This window comes from Pan troglodytes, chromosome 9, assembly GCF_028858775.2.
Source record: "Pan troglodytes isolate AG18354 chromosome 9, NHGRI_mPanTro3-v2.0_pri, whole genome shotgun sequence".
NCBI lineage: Eukaryota > Metazoa > Chordata > Mammalia > Primates > Hominidae > Pan > Pan troglodytes.
The window spans coordinates 74,092,354-74,117,226 of record NC_072407.2 but is presented as its reverse complement, the minus strand read 5'-3'; the positions used below and the strand labels follow the sequence as shown (position 1 = coordinate 74,117,226).

Genomic DNA, 24,873 nt, shown 5'->3' with positions numbered 1-24,873 from the left:
ACTGGAGTCTAGTTCTAGCTCTGTCACTAATTTGGTGTGTGGCCTTGGGCAAGTCCCTTTTCTCTGGGTTTCAGTTTTCCAATCTGTGAAATGAAGATAAATATCCTTGACTCACAGAGCTGTTAAGAGTATCAAAAGAGAGACTGTGAAAGCACTGGGTAGGTTACTAAATGTAATAGATCTGTCGTGAGTACTAAAAAAAATGAAGCTCTAACTGTAGAGCTTTGAGTAGCGGACCACGGAGAAGGTGTGGGGAGAAAAGGGAATCTGGGGACAGATTGAGAAGGGGTTTTACTCCTTGGAAGAAGAAGGAATGAGGCACTTCATGCCCCAGGAAGTTTCCTACATCTCTAGAATTAGGGTAGCGACTGCGATTTACTCAATCTAATGCTAACCGCATGTCTTGGAAGAGGGTCTCAGTTCCTCAGAGGAAAACCAACCCCATTTCTGAGGGCGTTTCTGATCTCCCAGGTTATGCCTGGAACCTGAAGCATCCGATTTTGGGAGCTTTATGTTTGCGTTGGGGGCGGGGTTCGTTGTTTTGTTTTGTTTCGTTTCGTTTTGTTTTGTTTTGTTTTGAGATGGAGGTATCGCTCTATAGCCCAGGCTGGAGTGTAGTTGCGTGATCACGGCTCACTGCAGCTTCAATCTCCGGGCTCAAGCGATCCTTCCACCTCAGCCTCCCTAGTAGCTGGGGCCACTGGAGCGCGCCACCAAGCCCGGCTAATTTTTTTGTGTTTTTGGTAGAGACAGGGTTCGCCATGTTTCTCAGGCTGGTCTCGAACTCCTGGCCTTAAGTGGTCCGCCCGCCTTGGTCTCCCAGTGTTGGGATTACAGGCGTGAGCCACCGCTCCCGGCCCTGGGGGTGGTTCTTAAGCATCCCCAAATCTGTATGGATATATATCTCAACGCCTATCCCTCCCTCTGCTCCCCCTTGCCCAGTCTGTCCCATGTGAGTGTTGTGTCTTGTTCGCTGTGAAAGGTGATGAGGGTCGGTGGGGGAAATCTCAGATCCCCGAGCAGGAATGTTCTTAGTCGTTCTGTGAGTGCCCCTCCCTTCTCCATAGATCTCTTGTCCCCTAGAACGGGTTTCCTGTTTTCCCGCCCGACTCACCCGCAGTCGCTTCCTCTCCAGTCTTGGCGTCCCACTGCCTCAGGGTTACTCAGAGCAACTCCATGGCAACTGCTTTCGTCACCACAACCCGGCAGGCGCCATAAGTACTGACGCGATGCTTACCGGGACCTTCAGTTTGTCAGGGGCGGGGCTTCAAGGCCGCGAGTGACGCTGGGATATGTAGTTCTCTTTGCCTTCAAGTCCAGGCCGGGGTCCGGAAGCGGTGATACCCCTTCTCTTTCCCAGTGGCCCTCAAACTTCCTTTTCCCGGGTCCTTAAGCGGGCCCCGCCGACAGAGGCCAATCAGAGGGCAGCGCGAGGGGGCGGGGCCATAGTTTAAACTAATTGTGCGCTCACAGCGCTGGCGCGAGCCCACGAAGAGGTACGATTCCGGAGAATCGCGAGGCAGAGCGGGAGCGCGCAGCCAGGTAACCGGCGCGGGCCCGCGTTTGGCGTGCGGCCTGGGCACCCCTGCGGGTGCTCAGGCCTAAAAGGGGTGCTGGAGAGGCCGCTGCGAGCGGAAGGCCTCCTCCATAACCGATTCCGAAAGGGCAGAATCTATGGGGGTAAGGTTTGTGAGGAGAGGCGCCTGAGAGGGAGGAGCCGGGGGGTGGGGTGCCTTAAAGGGGAGGTTCTGTTTGGGGGCGTGTCTGTGGAATTAAACCTGAAGGTGACGGGGGTCGGGGATATAGGGCAAGTTCCCGAAAGGCTTGTAAGCGAGGGGTCGGGTCCTGGAAAGTCTTTGCCTTTTATCGTTAACAATAGCAGTAGTTATGGTAGTGCAGTAGTCAGCATTTTCTGAGCTACACCGTCCACAATGACCTGCCAAATGTTTATCTTTTTAATCTTCTAACCACCTGTTATACTTTAAAGATGGGGAGCCTGAGGTTTATAATGTTTAGCTTGGCCTGGGTTACGTAGCCAGTGCGAGGTTGGCTCTACTTTGGGTTTATGGGTTGGGCATAAATGGGGACGGGGAAGGTGCTGTGTGGGGGCGCGCGTTGTCTTGGACTGGTCAGTGTATTTTGAGCCTCACTTTTCATATACGTAAACAATGACCTTACCTGCCTTACCTACTTCCTGGGGTGGTTGTCTTGGTCAAAACAGGTTAAGTCTTTTTTTTTTTTTTTTTTAATTTTTGTTTGTTTTTGTTTTTCATCCATGGACTCTCACAGATAACATGTTTCATACACGCACCTCGGAGAGTACAAATTTATGACTATAAGTGGTGTGACTGTGTGAAGATTGTGGGTGGGCGGGAGCCCACTGGGTTGATGCTGCCGCCTCTTTTGCTTACCTCTGAGTTAGCACTTGTCATTTTTTTTTTTTTTTTTGAAACGGAGTCTCGCCCTGTCGCCCAGGCCGGAGTGCAGTGGCGCGATCTCGGCTCACTGCAACCTCTGCCACCCGGGTTCAAACAGTTCCCTGCCTCAGCCTCCCGAGTAGCTGGGATTACAGGCGCCCGCTACCACACCCGGCTAACTTTTGTATTTTTAGTAGACACAGGATTTCACCATCTTGGCCAGGCCGGTCTTGAACTCCTGACCTCGTGATCCGCCCGCCTCGGCCTCCCAAAGTGCTTGGATTACAGGCGTGAGCCATCACGCCCGGCCTGCCATCTGGTATTTTAAAAGTCTGCGTGTTTGTCTGCCCTTCTAGATAACGAGAGACTTTTTCGTCACTGTATCCTAATGGCTAGGCAGGATTTGCGACATGTAATGGGAATAAATGTATGCTTTGGAATAATTTCTTGGGCTGAAAGGGCACAGGAATTTCGCTTTCCCGTTTTCATTTAGTGGCATTTGAACCTCAGTATTAAGCTGTCCTCTTTACTGGAATGGCACTCCCTCTTGAAAACGTGATGATATTTTCTTGCTTTAATACATAATTCCCTCTCTCTAGTATCTGTTGCCTGGTTCTATGTTTCCAAACTTCTGGGTTGTCTGGTCGTTAAAGCTTTAATGGTAAGGGAGTTGGGCCTCTCTACTTTGTGGAGATCTTTACTGCTGTGAATATATGGGAACCTGGGGCGAACATGAGGATCATGTAAGGTAGCTTTCTGTCAGCACAGATGGGTGTATGTTTCCTCACTCCCTCTTTCTGTGTGGTATTTTCTTCTTTAGAGGAAGAACCACATACTTCTTTGTGAAAGCTTCCAAAGTATTCTTTTCGTAGCCTAAGTTCTAGCAAGGGATGACTAATTGTAATGTCTAAGCTCTTAGTTCACAGCGAAAAGCGGTACATTCCAAAAGCTTAAAGATCTTACCTGAAAGCTCGTTAAGAAACGTAGAATTCTTTTTTACATGTGGAACATGGAAGTGGGAAGAATGCCTTGAAATAAGACTTGAATTCTAGAACTTTTAGGATGAGGGCAAAGCCCTGCTCAGGTGGCTGAACAGAGCTGATCAGGGGCTGTTTGGACAGCTGTGTCTAATTGATAAAACTATGATCAGAAGATATTAGGTTTGTGCAAAAGTAATTGCAGTTATTGCCATTGAAAGTAATGGCAAAAACCACAGTTACTTTTGCATTAACCTAATATATGGTGTGGTCATTTAATTTAGCCTCTTACCCAGTGTACACTAAACATACCAAAAGGTGTTGTCCAGACTCAAAATGAGTACTTTCTAGAATGAGATCATTCCCAAAGTCAATCCATCTCGAAGTTGAACAATTCTAATTAATAATTATTATTTTGTAGCTGGGCATGGTGGCTTGCCCTGTCATCCCAACTACTCTGGAGGCTGAGGCAGGAGGAGCAGGCGGGAGAATGGCTTGAGCCCAGGAGTTCTTAGCTAGCCTGGGCAACAGAGTGAGACCCCAACACAATTAAAATATGTTTATTGTTTTGTATTGTTAGTGATTATTTCGTTTTACCCATGTATGTCTACTGTTTGCTTTTTCACTATTTTTCCTTGCATTTTATTCCTTCCTTTTTTATTGCATAGATACATACATCCTTCAGATGTTTGTCCAGTGGGAATCTGTTAGTGGTAAACACTGTCTTCATTTAAAAAATCTTTATTTAACTTTCAGGTTTTTTTTTTTTTTTTTTGAGATGGAGTCTCACTCTGTTGCCCAGGCTGGAGTGCAGTGGCGCAGTCTCGGCTCACTGCAAGCTCCGCCTCCCAGGTTCACACCATTCTCCTGCCTCAGCCTCCCGAGTAGCTGGGACTGCAGGCGCCCGCAACCACGCCTGGCTAATTTTTTGTATTTTTAGTAGAGACAGGGTTTCATTGTGTTAGCCATGATGGTCTCGATCTCCTGACCTTGTGATCCTCCCGCCTCGGCCTCTCAGAGTGCTGGGATTATAGGCATGAGCCACTGTGCCCAGCTCACTTTCAGTCTTGATTGGTAGTTTAGCTGGGTACTAGGCTTCCAATTATTGTCTCTTAGCACTTTGAAAGTGTTTTTTCATTGAAATTCTGGCTTTTTGTTGTTACTCTTGAGAACTATGCTTGCAAATTAACTTATTTTATTGTGGGTAACCTGTCTTTCTTTCTGGTTGTTTTTAAGATCTTCTTTGCTGTCATTTGTGTTCTGTACTTCCATTACATGGTGTGAATTTAATTTTCTTAAATCACTATATACTGGGGGCATATAGTAATTCCTTAATCTGAAATTTCATATCTTTTCACTAATTGTGTAAAAATTCCCAATCATTACCTCTTTACCTCTCTCAGATCTCATGCTTAACTTATGTTGAACTTCCTCATTCTGTCGTCTACATCTTATTCTTTCTTTCATAATTTCCTTTTCTATCTTTCTGTGTTAACTTCTGGATAATTTCCTTATATCTATCTTCTAGTATACTAGTTTACTCTTCAGCTAGGTCTAATTTGTTTTTTGAATTCTTATTTTTATTAGCTAACTTTTTCATTTATTAGAAGTGCTCTTTGGTTCATTTTCAAATCTGCTTGTTTTTCGTGATCTTGTTTTTGTCTCATGTTTTCAATTTTGTGTCTGTAATAATTTTCAAGAAAGTTGAGTTTTGGCAGATGTCTACACCTGTAAACAGCAGCCATAATCAAGATACAGAGGATTTCTCTCACCCCCAAAAGATTTCTCATGCTTTTTTTTTTTTTTTTAAGATGGATTTTACTCTTATTCTCCAGGCTGGAGTCCAGTGGTGCAATCTCGGCTCCCTGCAACCTCTGCCTCCTGGGTTCAAGCGATTCTCCTGCCTCAGCCTCCTGAGTAGCTGGGATTACAGGCATGCACCACCATGCCCAGCTAATTTTGTATTTTTAGTAGAAATGGGGTTTCACCATGTTGGTCAGGCTGATCTTGAACTCCCGACCTCAGGTAATCTGCCCTCCTCGGCCTCCCAAAGTGCTGGGATTACAGGCGTGAGCCACCGTGCCCGGCTCTCATACTTCTTTACAGTCCGTTTTTCCTTTCACCCTGATACCAGGAACCACTGATCGTTTGTTTGTTTTTCACTACATATTAATGTCTGCTTTCTAGAATTTTATTTTATTTTATTTTATTTTTTGAGATAGGATCTGTCTGGCTTTGTTGCCCAGGTTGGAGTGCAGTTGCAGGATCTTGGCTCACTGCAACCTCTGCCTCTTGGGCTCAAGCAGTCCGCCCACCTCAGCCTCCCAAGTAGCTGGGACTACAGGTGCACACCACCATACCCGGCAAATTTTTATATTTTCTGTAGAGACAGGGTTTTGCCATGTTGCCCGGGCTGGTCTCGAACTCCTGGGCTCAAGCAATCCACCCACCTCAGCCTCCCAATGTGCTGGGATTACTGGCATGAGCCACTTCACCCAGTCTGTTTTGAATTCCTAGAAGGTTTTTCCCTCCTTTCTCACTAGATGAGCAAGGCAAGTTTTTTATTTCTCTCTGGACAGATTTTTTTTCCTAGTCTTTATCTTACTGAGTATAAACTTAAGAATCTCAGCCTCTGCACAGGGATCTCAGTGCCTTTTGTGGACTCAAGATCTGTCTTCTGAACCTATGAGGGTGTTACAAATTCCATACACGGCTAGGACAGCTATGTCATCAGCTCGCTAATCCTCCTCACTAATTCTTTGTTTCTGGTTCCTGGGGATTTTTCTTACTTTCTTGAGAGCTCAGTTTATCTATATGTCAGTTCAGATCCAATCAGCAAAACAGAAACCACACAATAGAGTGAACTCCATAAAGGAGATTGATTTAAACCCTTGGTGGAGGGCTGAAAAAGCAGAAAGGGAATATTAAAGTAACTTCAATATAATAACTGCATAAAGAATTTTTCTCATCCAGGACTGAAAAACAAAGGGAGGAAGGTTGGGGCTACCAGAACCTAGAAGTCTAGAGGGATCTGGAATAGCTGTACCCAGATTCTCTGGAGAGGGTGTTACCTGGTGCTGCTGGTTTCTCAGGCCCTTATAGGAGGAACCTGGAGGAGCTGGCTTCTGTTGAGCCTTACTTAGCTGATGCTGGTGCCTTTGAGGGGCAGGAGGCTGGTTTTGGGAGTTTAGAAAGCAACTGGGAAGAACCAACTTCTGTTGTCAAGAAACACCAGGCTACAAGAAGGAGGAAGTCCCTTGTAGCCTTCTCTTGTCTTCTGTTTTCCCCTTAGCACCCCCTGTTGACAGGGAGCCAGCTGGCAAATGTGAAATGGGGTTTAGTGGAGTCCAGGCCCCAGCATCACAAAGCGGAGCATAACAGGGTAGATTTGGAGCTGAGAGACAATACCTTAATAGCTGGCACGGTCTAAAAGGATGTTTATTATATTTTTCTGAGCACTTCTAGGCATATTTAGTAGGAAGGGCTTCAGGTTATCTGTTCTGTTTTTTGTATTGTATATTATTTTTATTTTATTTATTTATTTATTTATTTATTTTGAAATGGAGTCTCACTCTGTTGCCCAGGCTGGAGTGCAATTGCGCAGTCTTGGCTCACTGCAACCTCCGCCTCCCGGGCTCAAGTGATTCTCCTGTCTCAGCCTCCCAAGTAGCTGGGATTACAGGCACGTGCCACTGCAACCAGCTAATTTTTGTATTTTTAGTAGAGACAGGGTTTGACCATGTTGCCCAGGCTGGTCTCGAACTCCTGACCTCAGGTGATCCACCTGCCTCAGCCTCCCAAAGTGCTGGGATTACAGGCGTGAGCCATTGCACCCAGCCTGTTTGTTATTTTGAGACAGAGTCTTGCTCTGTCACTCTGGCTGGAGTGCAGTGGCGTCATCATAGCTCACTGCAGCCTCGATCTCCTGGACTCAAGCTATCCTCCCACCTCAGCCTGCTGAGTAGCTGGAACTACAAGTGCACGCCACTGTGCCTGGCAACTCTTTTTATTTTTAGTAGAGACGAGGTCTCACTATGTTGCCCAGGCTGGTCTCAAACTCTTGAGCTCAAGCAGTTCTCTCAAAGTGCTGGGATTACAAGCACAAACCACCACACCCAGCCTGGTCTGTTGTATCAACATTTAGTAGTAGCAATAGGTAACATTTTTTTTCCAGCATATATTGTGAACTAGGCACTGTTCTAAGTACTTTACAGAAACTACTTCTTTTTATTTTTTTTGAGATGGAGCCTCTCTCTATCACCCAGACTGGAGTACAGTGGCGTGATTTCTGCTCACTGCAACTTCCACCTCCCAGGTTCAAATGAGTCTCCTGCCTCAGCCTCCCGAGTAACTGGGATTACAGGCGCACACCACTACCGTCTGGTTAATTTTTTTTTTTGTCTTTGTTTTTGTTTTGAGATGGAGTTTCGCTCCTGGTGCCCAGGCTGGAGTGCAACGGCGTGATCTTGGCTCACTGCAACCTCTGCCTCCCGGGTTCAAGCGATTCTCCTGCCTTATCCTCCTGAGTAGCTGGGATTACAGGCATGTGCCACCACGCCTAGCTAATTTTTTTTGTATTTTTAGTAGAGACGGGTTTCCCCATGTTGGCCAGTCTGGTCTTGAACTCCTGACCTCAGGTGATCACCTGCCTCAGCCTCCCAAAGTGCTGGGATTACAGGCCTGAGCCACCGCAGCCAGCCCCGGAAGCTACTTCTTAAAGCTCTGTGAGCTAAGTTCTATTATTACTATTCTCTTTTACAGGGAAGGCAACTGAGGCACAGGTAGATTAATCTCCCCAAAGCCACACAGTTTATAAGTGGTGGAGTTGACATCCTAATCCAAGCATTCTGGGTTCTACATCCCACATTCTGAACTTCTACAACATGCTGAAATTTCTTCCCTGTGGCAAACCAAAATCACTCTTCCTGTAACTTCCACTCATTAGTTCTGGTTTTGTATTCTTATAGTGGACTCATAAGTCTTTCTCCTCATCTATGTGAAAGCTATGCGTATATTTGAAAAAAGTTTTCTTGTTCTCCCCTGGCTAAAAGTGTGTAGTTCCTCCTCCATATTTGAAATGATATACTTCTAGACCCTTCGCCATGGTCATTGGTGTTCTTCCTCTGCAAGTCCTCTAACTTTGCTCTTCAAAGGTGGGGCATAGAGTCATCTTCTACTAATGCAGCTTAAGACTGCATTGATGTTTTGGGTAGCTCTGTCAGATTCATGGTTTACTGAGAGTGTGCTTAATAATGGCCTCTCCTCTACCTCCTACTGTGGGCAACTTTTTTTTTTTTTTTTTTTTTTTGAGACAGGGTCTCGCTCTGTCACCCAGGCTGGAGTGCAGTGGCTGTCTTCCCACCTCAGCCTCCTAAGTAGTGTAGCTGGGACTACACCTGGCTAATTTTTTTGATTTTTAGTAGAGACAAGGTCTTGCTGTGTTGCTCAGGCTAGTCTTGAACACCTGAGCTCAAGCAATCCTCCTGCCTCGGCCTCCCAAAGTGCTAGGTTTATGGGTGTAAGCCATTGTGCCTGGCCTAGGCAGCTTTTTTTTTTTTTTGAGACGGAGTCTCGCTCTGTGTCACCCAGGCTTGAGTGCAGTGGCGCGATCTCAGCTCACTGCAAGCTCCGCCTCCCAGGTTCACGCCATTCTCCTGCCTCAGCCTCCCCTCCCGAGTAGCTGGGACTACAGGCACCCGCCACCGCGCCTGGCTAATTTTTTGTATCTTTAGTAGAGACGGGGTTTCACCGTGGTCTCTATCTCCTGACAGTGTGATCCGCCCGCCTTGGCCTCCCAAAGTGCTGGGATTACAGGCGTGAGCCACCGCGCCTGGCCAGGGGAATAGTTTTGACAATTCCTCTGGCAAATTGGAGGAGGAGCTGTCTAGAAAGGCCAGTATCTTGGGTCTCATTGAGGGGAGGAGAGAACTAAGGTAAAGGGTTGGCTATTAGGTAATCAGTCACGGTAATAAGGGGCCATTTGGCAGAAGTAAAAATGAGGTATCTGATGGCTGTAGAAGGGAGAGAAGGCATTATTGCATAGCATGCTCCTGGGTTGAGGCCTCTGTTGGCAGCTGTGTCGCCTGCCCTTTCTGTCCTATTGAAGGGCCAGTTTCTTTGAAGTCTGCACAGGAAATACCAGTGATTCAGCCTTGCAGATTTCTTCTGCCTTATTGCAGCTGAGGACTGGTTTATCTGGTGAGGAGGAAAGACTGCATATATTTCAGGCATGTTTATTTGATACTTGAGTGCCTTCCTGTGACTGGCCAGAGACACTTGTTTTGCAGGTTGTCAAATTTTTGGTACCCGGTGGCAAGGTGGATGCAATGTGACCTCAACTCTTGGTCCTCTGAGGTCACATTGTATCCAGCTTACCACTGGGTACTAACGTGTGGGCAGCAGCTGCATTCTGCCTAGCAAGTGGGCATTTGTTCAGTGCCTGTACTTCTGTGATGGCCTCAATGAGGAGTGAGGTAATTGCCTGCTTTTCTAGATTTCCTGTGGTGTGACAATGTGTTATTCCCTAAGAATTTCCTACTATACCCCTCATGAGCTGCAGCAAAGTGGACTCTGTCTGATTGCTGACCTCCAAATGCCCAGTTTCCTTAGGTAGTGAGCAGATACCTAATGTAATGAGTGCCTATTATATCTGTCACAGAGCTGAGTATATAAAAAAGTATATAATACAGGATTTCCCTCCTTACTAAATTATTTTATTTTGAAAATTTTCAAACCTATAGATATTTTGCAAAATAATGTAACAAATACTTGTATACTTCTCATTTAGAGTCACTATTAACATTTTGCCAAATTTGCTCTCTATTTATCCTTCATTTTCTGAATCTTTTTGACTGTTAGATGTAAATATCATGTTATTTAATCCCTATTTCAGCAAGTATTTTCTAAGAAAAAGGTATCTTCCTATATAACTACAGTACTATTAACACTCAGGAAACTTAACATTGATTCAATACATCCAGTATATAATACTTGTTCAGATTTCTCATCTTTTCCCAATGATGTCTTTTATTGAGTTTTTTAAAATTCAGGATTCATTGAAGGATCATGCATGTATTTATGCACTTAGTTGTCATGACTATCATGTCTTTAGTCTGCTTTAACTTTGAACAGTTCTTTTTTAATCTGAATGCCTTTTTGTCTTTCATAGCATTTGTCTGATTCTTCTTGATTAGATTCAGGTTAGGCATTTTTGGTAGAAGAACTATATAGATTAATACAGTAGTTTGATTGATGAGGCTGACACTAAAATACATAGAAGCAGTATCTGATTTTGCAAGACAGTATATAATTTAGCACTTATTTGTGTTGTCTAATCTATAAACCTTATAGGAATTTACAGAAGAAGGAATTCAGTAGGACTTGGATAACTAGGAATGAAATACTTTGGCAGAAAGATGGGGTTTGGAAAATGAACAGAATTGGAGGCAGTTGGGATATGGTTAGATAAGCTGTGATTTGGGCTTCCCATCCTACTATTAAGGTTGTGTATCATGAAAAGTGACTTTGAGGGTTCTGTATCTTCCATGGTGTTTGCACTGCTAGAAGCCTAATGGTGTAGAGCTCTTGCTTTGGCATCAGACAGGTCTAGAGACTGTGCCCAGCATTTTGCCAGTTACCTAACCTTGGGGAAGTTTTCTCATTTGCAAGATAGAGTATTAATAACTATTTAAAAGGTTATCGTGATGCTCACAGTGAGACACTACATAAATATTTGAATTAAAATATTTGAATGCCTTTAGGGGGGTGCAGCGTTTCCTAGATCTGCCATGTGCCCCACTGGATCATTCATTTTGTTTTGTTTTGTTTTGTTTGGATACATGGTTTCACTCTGTTGCCCAGGCTGGAGTCCAGTGGCACGGTCTCAGCTCACTGCAGCCTCCCAAGTGGGTGGGACCCAGGCACACTCCACCACACCTGGCTAATTTTTTGTATTTTTGTAGAGACGGAGTTTTACTATGTTGCCCAGGTTGGTCTCGAACTCCTGAGCTCAAGCGATCTGCCCACCTTGGCTTCCCAAAGTGCTGGGATTACCGCTGTGAGCCACTGGGCCTTGCCTGGATAATTTGTTTCTGTTACCTGCCTGACCCCTGAAGATGTTTGAATTTACCACTCCTGGATAATTGAAAGCAGGGAAATGAGAAAAGGCTTGGCTCACGCAGAGAGAAGTGGGAAGACTGGCTTGATCAATTCAGAGTATGTTCTGTAGAATAGTGGGAAATAAGGTTGAATAAATGACTTGAGGCCATATAATGGAGGATTTGGAAAGTTAAGCCAAAGAATTTAGATATGATGCTTTAGGGAGAAGAAAACTGTGGAAGATTTTTGAGCAGGAGGAGAGACACTTGAAAATGAGAGTGGTGTGGGGCCTCCTGAGGAAGAAGCTTTCTGGCTTAAAGACTGAAATCCTAACAGGGCAGGGCCTTCACAGTGCTGACCAAGTGTGGGTGTGGCTTGGCAGTCTTGCCACAGAAGGCCAGAATTTCTGCCCCAGTGACTCTTCCTGCTCTGCCACTGACTCACCCCATTGACCTGGCCTGCATGGCTTCCCTTCTGCTTGCTGTCTGATCCACAGAACGCTGGGGTTGCCCAGGATAATGTGAGGCTGAGCTGACTAAGAGTGGGTGGGTTAGGGGAATGAATAATCATTCCTGTCCCTTTGCCCCTTCCCTAGGTGGAAACTAATTCTAAGCCAGACTGCTGGAGATCACCCTGTTCTAGTGTGTGGAGGCTTCCACCAGGAGGTAAGTCAAAATGGTTTCTGCCCTCTAGTTTTTCATAGGTCAGCTTTGTCCTGAGCAGGATCTCTACCATTTACTTTTTCCCTGACCCAGATTCTTCAAAGTGATCGTCTTTCAATTATTTGAGGCAAACAGGTTACTGTAGGAGGAGAGCAGAGAGGTTTAATAAAGATATTTTTCTAACTGTGGGAGGGTGGTGTCCAGAGGTTTTCATTGGCCCTTGCTCTGAGGTAGATTGCCCAGAACTCTTGTGAGCCAGACACTAAACATTGGCCATTGAGGCCACTGCAGAGAAGTCCTGGTTTTTAAGCCATCATTTCTCTGCTACTGGGTTTCAGAACCATTCTTGGTGTGCTTTAGTGTCCCAAGTTATTTCTGTCCCTTTTGATCAGGGGAGTGAAGGAAGTGAGAAGCAGGGGAGGAGGAGCTGTATACATAAGTATGTGTGGGTGCATTATGCTGGGAGTTTGGGTGTCTGGGTTTCTTATCCTGACTGTTGCTAACCAGATGTGTGACCAGGGACAAATTGCCTAACCTCAATGGACTGAACTTTTCTCATATGTAAAAAGGGACAGTTGGGATTATATGATCTTGAAGATTTCTTCCAGGGCCAAAATTTATCATTATATAATGTGTAATTATAAAGTGATATAATAGTTGAACAAATGTGACAGATATTGTACATGTCTTGCCCCCTTGATTGTAATTATGGGGCAATTAGAATGTTTTTAAGTTTGACCCCTTCAAAGTAATTGTGTTCTCAGCCTTTAGATTTCCTTTGGTGATGGTGTCATTGCCTCAGACTGCCTCTGAGCCAATCTTTTGAATATCCTCAGAGGTAGCAAATCTTTACTCTTAGCTTGGTGGATTCAATTTTTAGAAACAGCCAGAAGATGCCGTGAGCCAAAGATTCATGCAAGGCAGTACCTTTTTTGGTGAAGGATGAGGTGTGACTATAAAACAGTAACACCGAATTTTTCTGTTTGTCTCACATGGAGTAGACTTTAAAGGCAGCTCCCAAAGAAGTGTTTTGTTAGAATAAGTAAATAACTTCCTAAGGAGAGTATTTTGATTGCAGTTTTCATTTGATTTAATAAGATTAGAAATGTCTGCTGGAAAACAAGTCACTTTCCTTTATAGTGACTGTGCATATGCTTGCTTATAGGTTGGGGTGACTAGATAATGGAGAAAACTGGCCTTTCTTTTCTTTTTTTTTTTTTTTCCAGACAGGGTCTCTCTCTGTCACCCAGACTGGAGTGCAATGGCGGGATCTCAGCTCACTGCAACCTCCACCTCTCGGGTTCAAGCGATTCTCCTGCCTCAGCCTCCCTAGTAGCTATGATTACAGGCATGTGCCACCATGCCCAGCTAATTTTTTGTATTTTTAGTAGAGACAGGGTTTCACCACGTTGGTCAGGCTGGTCTTGAACTCCTGACCTCAAGCGATCCACCCGCCTTGGCCGCCCAAAGTGCTAGGATTACAGGCGTGAGCCACCGCGCCCTGCCAAAAACTGGTCTTTCTCCTGGTACTCCTCCCAAATCACAAGTGTGTTGAGGGCTGAAACACAAGTGTGTTGAGGGAACAAGTGTGTTTCAACATGTTGCTCTATAGGAAACTGCAGCTGAGGAGCCATTGCAGTCCCATCTCCAGAAGACCCCCAGAAAGAGTTGGAAGAGTTCTTCAGGCTGTGGCAGCCACTGCCCACCAACACACCCAAATCAATCAAGATGAATCCCAGGTGGTGAGGCTGAAGCAGATGGTTTGGTAGCTCCAGTCTTTTTTTAGGGAGAAATGATGTATTAAATCACTACATTTATTTTTTTGTTGTTGTTAGCAGTTGTGGGTTTGAAAAAAGGTAGGCAGGAAGATGGTGAAGGGGTCAAGCCTAGGGGCTGTTATCTTGAATATATGCAAATTAAGCTGATTATATTGTAGTGCCCTGTAACCTGTTCCTGGAAACAGTAGTCTTGAAAACTCATCAGTTAAATGAGGTGTTAGCCTGGTCAAAAGATTCTGTCACTAAGTTACTGTACAATCATTTGCAATTCTCTTTCTTACTCTAAACATTGTTTTCCTCATTTTTATATTGAAAGAGTTAAGAGATGCTAAAAATTCTAGATCTGAAAATTGGATAAGCCTAAGAAGGTTTGAGGTAGGGAAATGTCTATTCTAAGCTGTTTGACTACTGCACTTGGGGTAGGAGTGGAATTTCCTTTTTACCTCCTAAATTATAGTTACTTTACTCTCTACTTATAGTCACAGCTGGGTGATCAGACATTAAGTAGCTATTTAATGAGAAGCAGGCACTGGAAGCTTGCTCCAGAAAAACAATCACAGGACATGTTGGTCCTGAGAGAAGTCATTCCTTGGTAGGATCTATTGTTTGAAGGAGGTGGGGGTGAATTTCATCAAAATGGACAGTGTGGATATTGTGATTCAGAGGATTGAGAGACTTTGTTTCCTGCTGTTATTAATTTCAAGCCTTTTTTAAAGGGATTCTCCTAATGATTGGTACAGTGGGATTCATTTAGAGAAAAAGCCTTGTGTACCAGTTGGAAGTTAATGCCCAAGAGCAGGGCCAGTTGCTGGAGGACAAAGTAGCCTAATTAGTTGCTTTTCAATACTTAGATCCTACAGTCTACCCCAAAGATAAAATAGGCTACTTTGTAGCTCAGATCTTCCAGCCTAGTGCCTAGCAAGCTCACTAAGAAGAGGAGGTGACCTGTAGAATCCACACCTCTTAATCTCCCTATTTCTCTTCTTTCCCTCATTGCCCTTTAGTTTTAATTAGGATTGTGTAAACATAGTCATCTTGCCAGTGCTCTTAAAGTGGCAGGCCTTTGACATTTTCTGCTGGTCACTCATGCTATATGTATAACTTGCAATTAGAGGGACTAGCTTCTTTGACAATTTGCCATCCCTGGCTGTACCACTGAAAGAATTCAGATAAGGGCCAATTGGCTGTCATTTACTCAGGCAGCATATTTAGTACCTACTGTGTGCAAGCAGTGTGCTGGAGTGGAAATGATTTTAAAATGGTTTCTGCCCTCCAGGAGTTTAGTAAAATGAAACAAGTATTACAGCTAGCATCCACCCAGGGAGGATTGTAATTAAGTTTGTAGAGGAACAAGCAATATGGGAGCACATAGAGGAAAGAACAATTGTTCCTGATTTTGGGGGCGATAAGGAGAGTTTGGGAGAAGGCATTTGAGCCAGGTTGTAAAGGAAGAATAGGAGTTCAGTAGGTTTAGGAGACAGGGCATTTAATGGAGGTCACACCATGGGCAAAGGCACACAGCTTGGAAAATGCCTGGCATGTATGGGGAAAATGTGCCCGAGGTAGAGGATATTTTAGGGAATGAACTGAAGATGAGGCTGGGAAGGAAATTTGAGGGTTGGATCTTAGAGAACCTTAAGTGTTATGCTAAGAAATTTGGATTTTATTCTTCATGTAATTAGCTGTTAAGTGTTTTTGATTTACAGAGTAACATGACCCAGTCTATGTTATTTAGGTCTTGTCTATTCTTTTTTTTTTTTTTTTCTTGAGCAGAGTTTCGCTCTTGTTGCCCAGGCTATAGGCGTGATCTCGGCTCACCGCAACCCCCGCCTCCTGGGTTCAAGCGATTCTCCTGCCTCAGCCTCCCGAGTAGCTGGGAATACAGGCATGTGCCACCACGCCCGGCTAATTTTTGTATTTTTAGTAGAGATGGGGTTTCTCCATGTTGGTCAGGCTGGTCTCAAACTCCTGACCTCAGGTGATCTGCCCACCTCGGCCTCCCAAAGTGCTGAGATTACAGGCATGAGCCACCACGCCCGGCCCGGTCTTGTCTATTCTTAAGTGTAAAGTCTTAGAGGTTAGGTTGAGAGAAGGTGGTGGTCCTGGTTCTTACAGTACAGTATAAAGTTTGTCAGGCATCTCATGTTTGAGAACTTGATTCCTCAGTTATATTTACTAAAACAACTCCAAAAGCAAGAAGGCAGGAAGTGGTCAGAGCTGTGTCCCTTTAAACTGAGCTCACTGACCCACCAAAGATGATTTTCTTAGGCATATACATTATGAACAGTCTTCTTGCTAATGGGTTGCTTACTGCTGATAATCCTTTGTGGATAAAATTTCACACAAGGAGCAGGCTTTTCATTATAGGGCAGAAACCAAAAACATTTTTTAAGCCTGATTGAAAAATAGTATATATTCATTCTAGGATATGTGAAAAACGCAGAGAAGTATAAGGAAGAAAACTGAAATCACCCATAATCACACTATCTGGAGAAAACTACTGTTCTTATTTTAGCCTATTTTCTTTCAGTATTTTGTGCTTGTATATTTCTGGTTTTGCAATTTCCAGATCATATATTACCTAAAATTTTATATTCTGCTTTTTTCCCCAATTACCATTTTTTCATTATATAAATTTATATATACTCTTCATAAATATTTGTAGTGGCTGCATGATAGTCTATCATATAGGATTTTTATATGCTTTCAGGTTTTTTCAAATAATAATGGAATTTTTTTCAAATCATTTTTGTAATAGATATAACAAATAAGTCCCCAAATAAGTCTTTACCCTAATTCTGCCCTGTAGAAGTAACCATTATTTATTAATAGTTTTTTGTGTATCTTTATATGAACATTATTATGCATAAGTTTTTGTCTACGTTTTTGGTTATTTTCTTATGATACATATCTACAAATAGATTACTAGATTAAACAATATGAAAGTAATTTTTTCCTAATTGTATATGATGGTACTATTTAGAAAACATGAAAAATAATGTGTTAAGGGAGAAAGTAAAAGGCACCCATAATTCCACAACTCAGAAATGAACATTATTTGGTATACTTCCTTACACGTATACATACACATATACAAACTCACAAGTATGTGGGGAGAGGGATAAATATGTATATGATATATCTATCTGTCTATAAATATTTGTATATATAGTTTTAAAAATGGGGCCATACCATAATAGTTTTATCCTGCCTTTTTGTTTGTTTGTTTTGAGACAGGGTCTCACTCTCTCACCCAGGCTTCAGTGCAGTGGTACGATCACAGCTCACTGCAGCCTCAACCTCCTGGGCTCAAGCAATCCTCCTACCTCAACCTCCCAAATAGCTAGGACTACAGGTGCATGCCACCATGCCCGGCTAATTTTTTATTTTTTGTAGAGGCAGGGTTTCACCATGTTGCCCAGGCTGGTCTTGAACTCCTGAGCCCAAGCGATTCACCTGCCTTGGCCTCCCAAAGGGCTGGGATTACAGGCATATGCCACTGCACCCAGCCTATATCCTGCTTTTAAAATTCAACATTTCTTGAGTATTTCCCCATGTCATTAAAATTATTTAAAACTTTTTTTTTTTCCCCCAGAGACGGGGCCTTGCTCTGTCACTCAGGCTGGAGTGCAGTGGTACAGTTGCAATCCTAGCTCACTGCAGCCTTGACCTCCTGGGCTCAAGTGATCTTCCCGCTTTAGCTTCCCAAGTAGCTGGACTACAGGCGCATGCCATCATGCCCAGCTATTTTTTTTATTTTTATTTTTTGTAGAAGTGGAGTCCACTATGTTGCCCAGGCTGGTCTTGAACTCCTGGGCTTGAGCAATCATCCCACCTCAGCCTTCCAAAGTGCTGGAATTATAGACGTGAGCCACTGTACCCAGCCAAACTTATTTAAAACACTTTAAGTGACTGCATAAGATTTCATCATATGTATATTCTTGCCATAATTTATTGTTAGATATTTAGTTTTCCTTCAGTTTTTCAGAATGATAAATAATTCTGTTAATGTCCATATATCTTTGTATTTCAGATTATTTCCTAAACTTTTATTTCTGTGATTGGAATTATTTGATGAAAGAACATGAGATTTTTTTTTTTTTTAATTCTTTTTGTTTCTTTTTCTTTTTCTTTTTTTTTTTGACACAAGATCTCACTCTGTTGCCCAGGCTAGAGGGCAGTGGTATGATCACAGCTTATTACGGCTTCAGCCTCCCAGGCTCAGACTCAAGTGATCCTCCCACCTTAGCCTCCTGAGTAGCTGGGACTATAGGTGTATGCCACCACACCTGGCTAATTTTTAAATTTTTTGTAGAGACATGGTCTCACTGTGTTGCCCAGGCTGGTCTTGAACTCCTGGGCTCAAGCAATCCTCCTACCTTGGCCTCCCAAAGTGCTGGGATGACAGGCTTCAACCACTGTACCCAGCCAGCTTTTTTTTTTTTTTTTTTTTTGAGTTTTGGTAAGATGTATGTAACAAAATTTACTATCTTAGGCTGGGTGCAGTGGCTCACACCCATCATCCTAGCACCAGCACTTTGGGAGGCTGAGGCGAGAAGATTGCTGGTCTTGAACTCCTGACCTCAAGAGATCATCCTGCCTCGGCCTCTCAAAGTGCAGGTGTGAGCCACCATACCCAGCCAAATATGAACATTTTTGTTTCTTTGTTTCTTTGTTTTGAGACAGGGTCTCACTCTGTCACCCAGGCTGGAGTGCAGTGGTATGATCACAGCTCACCGCAGCCTCAACCTTTCAGGGTTCAAGTGATCCTCTCACATCAGCCTCCCGAGTAACTGGGACTGCAGGTGTGCACATGCCTGGCTAATTTTTTATTTTTTGTAGAGATGAGGTCTCACTATGTTGCCCAGGCTGGTCTTGAACTCATGGGCTCAAGCAGTCCTTTCACCTCAGCCTCCCAAAGTGCTGGGATTTTGGGCATGTGCCACCACCACACCTGGCCCAAATATCAAGGTTTTGTTTTGTTTTTGAGATGGAGTTTCGCTCTTGTTGCCCAGGCTGGAGTGCAATGGCACGATCTCAGCTCACTGCAACCTCCACCTGTTCCAGGTTCAAGCGATTCTCCTGCCTCAGCCTCCCGAGTAGCTAGGATGACAGGCATGTGCCACCACGCCCAGCTAATTTTGTATTTTTTTAAGACGGGTTTCTCCATGTTGGTCAGGCTGGTTTCAAACTCTTGACCTCAGGTGATCCGCCCACCTTGGCCTCCCAAAGTGCTAGGATTATAGGCATTAATTTTGATTTGTATTGCCAAATTGCTATCCAGAGAACCACTTAATACCTGTTTATTTGTGTAAGAAAATGCACTGTTCTTTGTTTGTTTTTTGAGATGAAGTCTCACTCTTGTCCCCCAGTCTGGAGTGCAATGGCACGATCTCGGCTCACTGCAACCTCCACCTCCCAGGTTCAAGCGATTCTCCTGCCTCAGCCTCCCAAGTAGCTGGGATTACAGGTGCGTACCACCACACCCAGCTACTTTTTTGTATTTTAAGTAGAGATGGGGTTTCACCATGTTGGCCAGGCTGGTCTCAAACTCCTGACCTCAGGTGATCTGCTCGCCTTGGCCTCCCAAAGTGCTGGGATTACAGGAGTGAGCCACCGTGCCTGGCCTAAAATGCACTGTTCTTTGATTATTAATTTCTCATTCAAAATTCTAGATTAAGTTAAATTTCGTGGAGAGTATGATAGCTTTTTTTTTTTTAACCATTATTTTGTAAAACCAAAATTTGGGAGAGAATGCGAGGAGAAATTAAAAAGATCACTGATATTACCTAAATGACCCTATTACTTAAAATGACCTTTTGAAGTAAGAGGAAATGAAACAAGTTACACTGAGTTCCTCCACTGATGAAATGGGGAGGATGACACCTTTCCTGCCTGCCGTACAGGAACTGAATGGCTTAAAATTCTCTGGAGAAATGACTTCTTTCATGGCCAGGATCTTCAGAAGGGTACAATCTAGAGGGGAGAATTGGCCTTCCTTTCCCACAATGGTCAGGGACCCTAGCTCTCAGCAGTTTGTTCGACTTGCTGGAAATGTGCAGCTGCTTCCTAGCGAATCTGCTAGCAAAAGGGAAGGAGACACCTGTGTCGTGTTGTGTGGTGTGGTGTGATGTGTATGTGTGTTTGTTGGGGGTGTTTAGCAGCAGACATAGTGGAGTTTGCTTTGGTTTTGTATTATTGTGGTGTGTGGATAGGAACTACATTGTCAAAATCATTGAAGGACAGTAGGAACCAGATGAAATTAAATAAGGGGCCAGGCATGGTGGCTCATGCCTATAATCCCAGCACTTTGGGAGGCAGAGGCAGGATTACTTGAGCCCAGGAGTTTGAGATGAGCTTAGGCAACATGACAAGGCCCTGTCTCTACAAAAAATACAAAAATTAGCCAGGTGTGGTGGTACCTGCCTGTGGTCCCAGCTACTCAGGAGTCTGAGGAAGGAGGATCGCTTGAGCCTGAGAGGTTGAGGCTGTGGTAAACTGTGATTGTACCGCTGCACTCCAGCCTGGGCAACAGAATGAGGCTCTGTCTCAAAAAAAAAAAAAAAAAAAGAAAAGAAAAGAAACAAGGAAGACGAAGAGTAGTGCATAGAAAATCTTTTAGTGTTGCAACCCATAAGTAAAGATAAGTCTTTTGACTTCATTTGAGTGTTTTGGGCTCTTTCCTTTGGGATTATATACCAGACCTATACTGCATATAAAGTTATTTGAAAATGAGCCACACACTGTAACATAGCCATGCTCTGGCTGTGGCCAATTAGACCATAACTAATCCCCACCGAGAAGCTTTTCTTTTTTTGTTTTGAGACAGGGTCTTGCTCTATCACCCAGATTTTGGAGTGCAGTGGTGTGATCATAGCTCACTGCAACCTCGAACTCCTTGGTTCAAGGGGTCCTCCTGCCTCAGCCTCCCAAGTAGCTGGAACTACAGGCACACAGCACTGTGCCTGGCTAATTTTTAATTAAAAAAATTTTTTTAGACAGTCTTGCTCTGTCGCCAGGCTGGAGTGCAGTGGCACGATCTCAGCTCACTGCAGCCTCCAACTCCTTGGTTCAAGTGATCTCCTGCCTCAGCCTCCTGAGTAGCTGGGATTACAGGCACACGCCACCATGGCCAGCTAATTTTTGTATTTTTAGTAGAGATGGGGTTTCACCATGTTGGCCAGGACAGTCTGGATTCTCCTGACCTCGTGATCCGCCCGCCTCGGCCTCCCAAAATGCTGGGATTACAGGTGTGGGCTACCGTGCCTAGCCTAATTTTTTTTATTTTTTGTAGAGATGGGGTCTCGCTCAGCCTTCCTAAGTACTGGGATTGCAGGCATGAGCCACTGTGCCCAGACCTGAGCTTTTCTTTAGTTTTTAACTCTTGTTTTTTTTGTGTGTGTGCGTTTTGTTTTCGACATGGAGTCTCACTCTGTCTTCCAGGCTGGGATGTGGTGGCACAATGGCAGTTCACCACGGCCTTGGCCTTCCAGGCTCAAGCAGTCCTCCCACCTCAGCCTCCTGAGTATCTGGGATTACAGGTGCATGCCACCACAACTGGCTATTTTTCTAATTTTTGTAGAGATGGAATCTCGCCATGTTGCCCAGGTTGGTCTCGAACTCCTGGGCTCAAATAGCAAGCAGTCCACCTTCTTCAGCCTCCCAGAGCACTGGGATTACAGGTGTGAGTCACTGTGCTTAGGCAAGTTTATTGTTTCTGTTTAGACCCCAGTAGTAAATATTTTAGGCTTTGCAGACCATGTGGTTGTAACTACTCACCTCTGCCATTGGAGAACAAAAGCAGCCATAGACAATACTTAAATGAATGGGCGTGGCTATGTTTTAGTAAAACCTGATTTACAAAATATGGGCTGCTAACTTATAGGCCATAGTTTGCTGGCTGCTGGTAGGGGGAATTACACTTGACAGAAAGAGGCCTAGTTTTGATGGGAAATTGTTAAAAAAACAGCTTTGATGTCTGCTACTTACTGGTTGTGTCACTCTAGCATCTCTGAACCCTCACGTTTAAAATCAAAATGGTAATACCTTTCATAAGAAATAAGAATGAACAGTTGCATATGTGAGGAGATGTTTAACTTTTCTGGAAATAAGATATAAATTAAAACAATAATATATTCTATCTTATATATTGATAAAATATATTGGTAGAAGGGTGTAGATGGGAATTTTTATCCTCTGTTGGTGAGACTATAAACTAGTACAGTTTTAGATGGTAATTTGGGAATATCTGTTGACATTTAAAATACACAAGCTTTTCAACCCATTAATTCTAATTATTGGTATATATCCTAGAGAAATATTAGCTTGTGTGTAAAATTAGAGATGTGCTGCCAGTGTTATCAATACAGCATTCTTTGACATGCAAAACACTGTGAACAACCTAAATGTCCAGATGTAGCAAAATGGGAAAATAAAGTTGTGGCACATTCTTACATAGGATTTTTTTAAGCTTTTAAAAGTTTAAGGAATTGCCAGCCATGATAGCTCACACCTGTAATCCCAGCACTTTGGGAGGACAAGGTGGGCGGATTGTTTGAGCCTAGGAGTTTGAGAACAGTTTGGGCAACATGGTGAAATCCCATCTCTACAAATAAATTAGCTGGGTATGGTGGTGCGCACCTTTAGTCCCAGCTACCAGGAGGCTGAGGTGGGAGGATCACCTGAGCCCAGGTGGTCGAGGTTGCAGTGAGCCATGATGGTGCCACTGCACTCCAGCCTGGATGACAGAGTGAGACTTTGTCTCAAAAAAAATTAATTAAAAATGTGAGGAATCTGTTTTTTGCTGGTATGGAAACATGTCAAATAAATTTTTATGTGAAAAGGGCAAGTTGCAGAACATATTATGTGGTATGATTACAGATATGTAGACCAAACACACATACCTGTATGTGAATATATACCTGTATGTGTACATGCTTAGGAAAAATCCAAAAGGTTGTACAACAGACTTCTAACAGTGGTCACTTCTGAGCTGGGGAGTGTCACCGGCAAATGTGGGTTGAGGCTTAATGAAGAGGGAGTTTTACATTTTACTCTAGATACCTCCGCATTATATTATTTCACAGTGATAATGTATTCCTTCTCCTTTCCAATTGTTTGGAGAGCTCCTGGGCCTGTCTGCACTTGCCAGGGTTAGGAGTGTGACAAAGTAGCTAGCTGTGCTCACATCAGTTGAGTTGGAAGCAGCTGCTGAGACCAGAACAGGGAGCACATGTAAGGGGAGGAGGGGGATAGCATGTGCAAGTGACTGAGAGAGGCAGCCAAGACAGGCCATTTCCAATTTACCAACAGTAACTATCACATGTCTTGTCTTGACATTCTCCAAGTTACTTTGCTCTCTGTCATCACACTGGACCCTGAGGATGATTCTCTGAGCAAGGGAGGTAGGGATGATGATGAGACCGGGAGTAATCAAAACATGGGACAACAAGGAAAGTATGTGTGTAGAAATAGTTTTTTTTCTTTCACTTGAAATACGTCAAGGATACTCATTACAGCATTGTTTGAAATGGTAACACTGAAAATAGCCATTTCCTCAATAGAAAAATATGTGAACACGTTATGGATATCCCTTATATGGACTTTTATGTAGCTTTTTAAAAGTATGAGTTAGAATTTTAGTTATTGATGCTTGGGGAGATGTTGATAAATTGTTAGATGAGATAAGTTGCAGAGCAATGTGTAAAGTTTAAACCTAGTTTTCTAAAAACAGAACAACAAAACCCTTTCCAATATATTTGTATTTATGTTTTTGGGGGACACAAAAATATGTTACCATTTCTCATCTTGTAGGAGGCCTTGGAGAGGAATGGAAAGGGGCTGGGAGATTACTAATTTTGTCTTTTATCTAACTTTGTATTGCTTCACTGGTTTTGAAGAACAAGGAAAACAAACTTGTATAAGCAAGAAATGAAGTTTCCTAAACATCGTTTCATCTTAATTAATTATTATTATTATTTTTTTGAGATGTAGTTTTGCTCTTGTTGCCCAGGCTGGAATGCAGTGGCACAATCTTGGCTCACTGCAACCTCCACCTCCTGGGTTCAAGTGATTCTTCTGCCTCAGCCTCCCAAGTAGCTGGGAATACAGGCACCTGCCACCATGCCCAACTGATTTTTGTATTTTTAGTAGAGATGGGGTTTCACCATGTTGGCCAGGCTGGTCTGGAACTCCTGACCTCAGGCGATCCACCTGCCTCAGCCTTCCAAAGTGCTGGGATTATAGGCATGAGCCACCTCGCCCAGCTTTAATTGATTTTTAAAGGTTAACTTTTATTATTTTTTAGTGAGTTAATGAAGTAAAGAAATATGAAAGTCAAAATAGAGTTTTAATATGGAATTAATATGTAAATCTTCTTTTGGATTTAAAGGAGGCATCTGGGTAGTGGCAGGAGAACGAGCATTGAAGGAACCAGCTTTGTAATTGTAGTTATCAACTTTCTGATGTGTGAGCTTTAATTTAGTAAGGTTATTTAATAACTTAAATGAAGGCTTTAGTGTCCTTATCTCTAAAACAAAGAGCTTGTACAAGGAGATGTGCTTCACAAATCTGTTATCCCACAATTGAGCTACCTTTTGAGATTAGAATATTATATTTCCTTTGTTTTAAAATGCTTTCTTTCTTTTTTTTTTTTTTTTTTTTGCTTTTTTAATATTTTAACACTGAAATTGGGGTGTATTTTACAATTGATAGTATCTTTCAATTGTCACTGGCCATTTTTTTTTCACATTTTTGTTATCTCTGAAATTGAGATATCTCATCATTGATGAAGATGTAGGATAGTTCCATTTTCAATGCCATTTTTGTTTTCATTAACAAAAATCTCCGCCCTTTCCTGGGCTTCTGTTACTTCCAGTCCTGTCAGATTCTTTCACATCACTAAGACAGTCTGGATTGGGACAATTGGGTGGATATGTTATTT

General features: G+C 43.3%; 2 protein-coding genes and 1 non-coding gene across 36 annotated transcripts in view; 2 read left to right on the top strand and 1 right to left on the bottom strand.

The window, feature by feature from the left end:
* The window catches only part of LRTOMT (leucine rich transmembrane and O-methyltransferase domain containing), a 30,213-nt gene extending 28,887 nt beyond the window's left edge, over positions 1-1,326 (bottom strand). For 3 of the 15 annotated variants that reach the window (XM_063782616.1, XM_063782619.1, XM_054677389.2), the window contains exon 1: positions 1,115-1,238. The gene's annotated coding sequence lies outside the window, so the exon portion shown is untranslated. 15 annotated transcript variants of the gene reach the window in all.
* Positions 1,327-1,411: 85 nt separating this feature from the next.
* The window catches only part of NUMA1 (nuclear mitotic apparatus protein 1), a 77,351-nt gene continuing 53,889 nt past the window's right edge, over positions 1,412-24,873 (top strand). For 5 of the 20 annotated variants that reach the window (XM_016921503.2, XM_063784259.1, XM_001174474.4 and 2 more), the window contains exons 1-2: positions 1,412-1,542; positions 12,087-12,156. The gene's annotated coding sequence lies outside the window, so the exon portion shown is untranslated. The other 15 variants (XM_054662523.2, XM_054662520.2, XM_063784264.1 and 12 more) reach the window with 5 other exon arrangements.
* MIR3165 (microRNA mir-3165) lies at positions 9,690-9,801 on the top strand. The gene has a single exon (NR_106655.1). It is a non-coding gene; the product is annotated as a microRNA mir-3165 (primary transcript).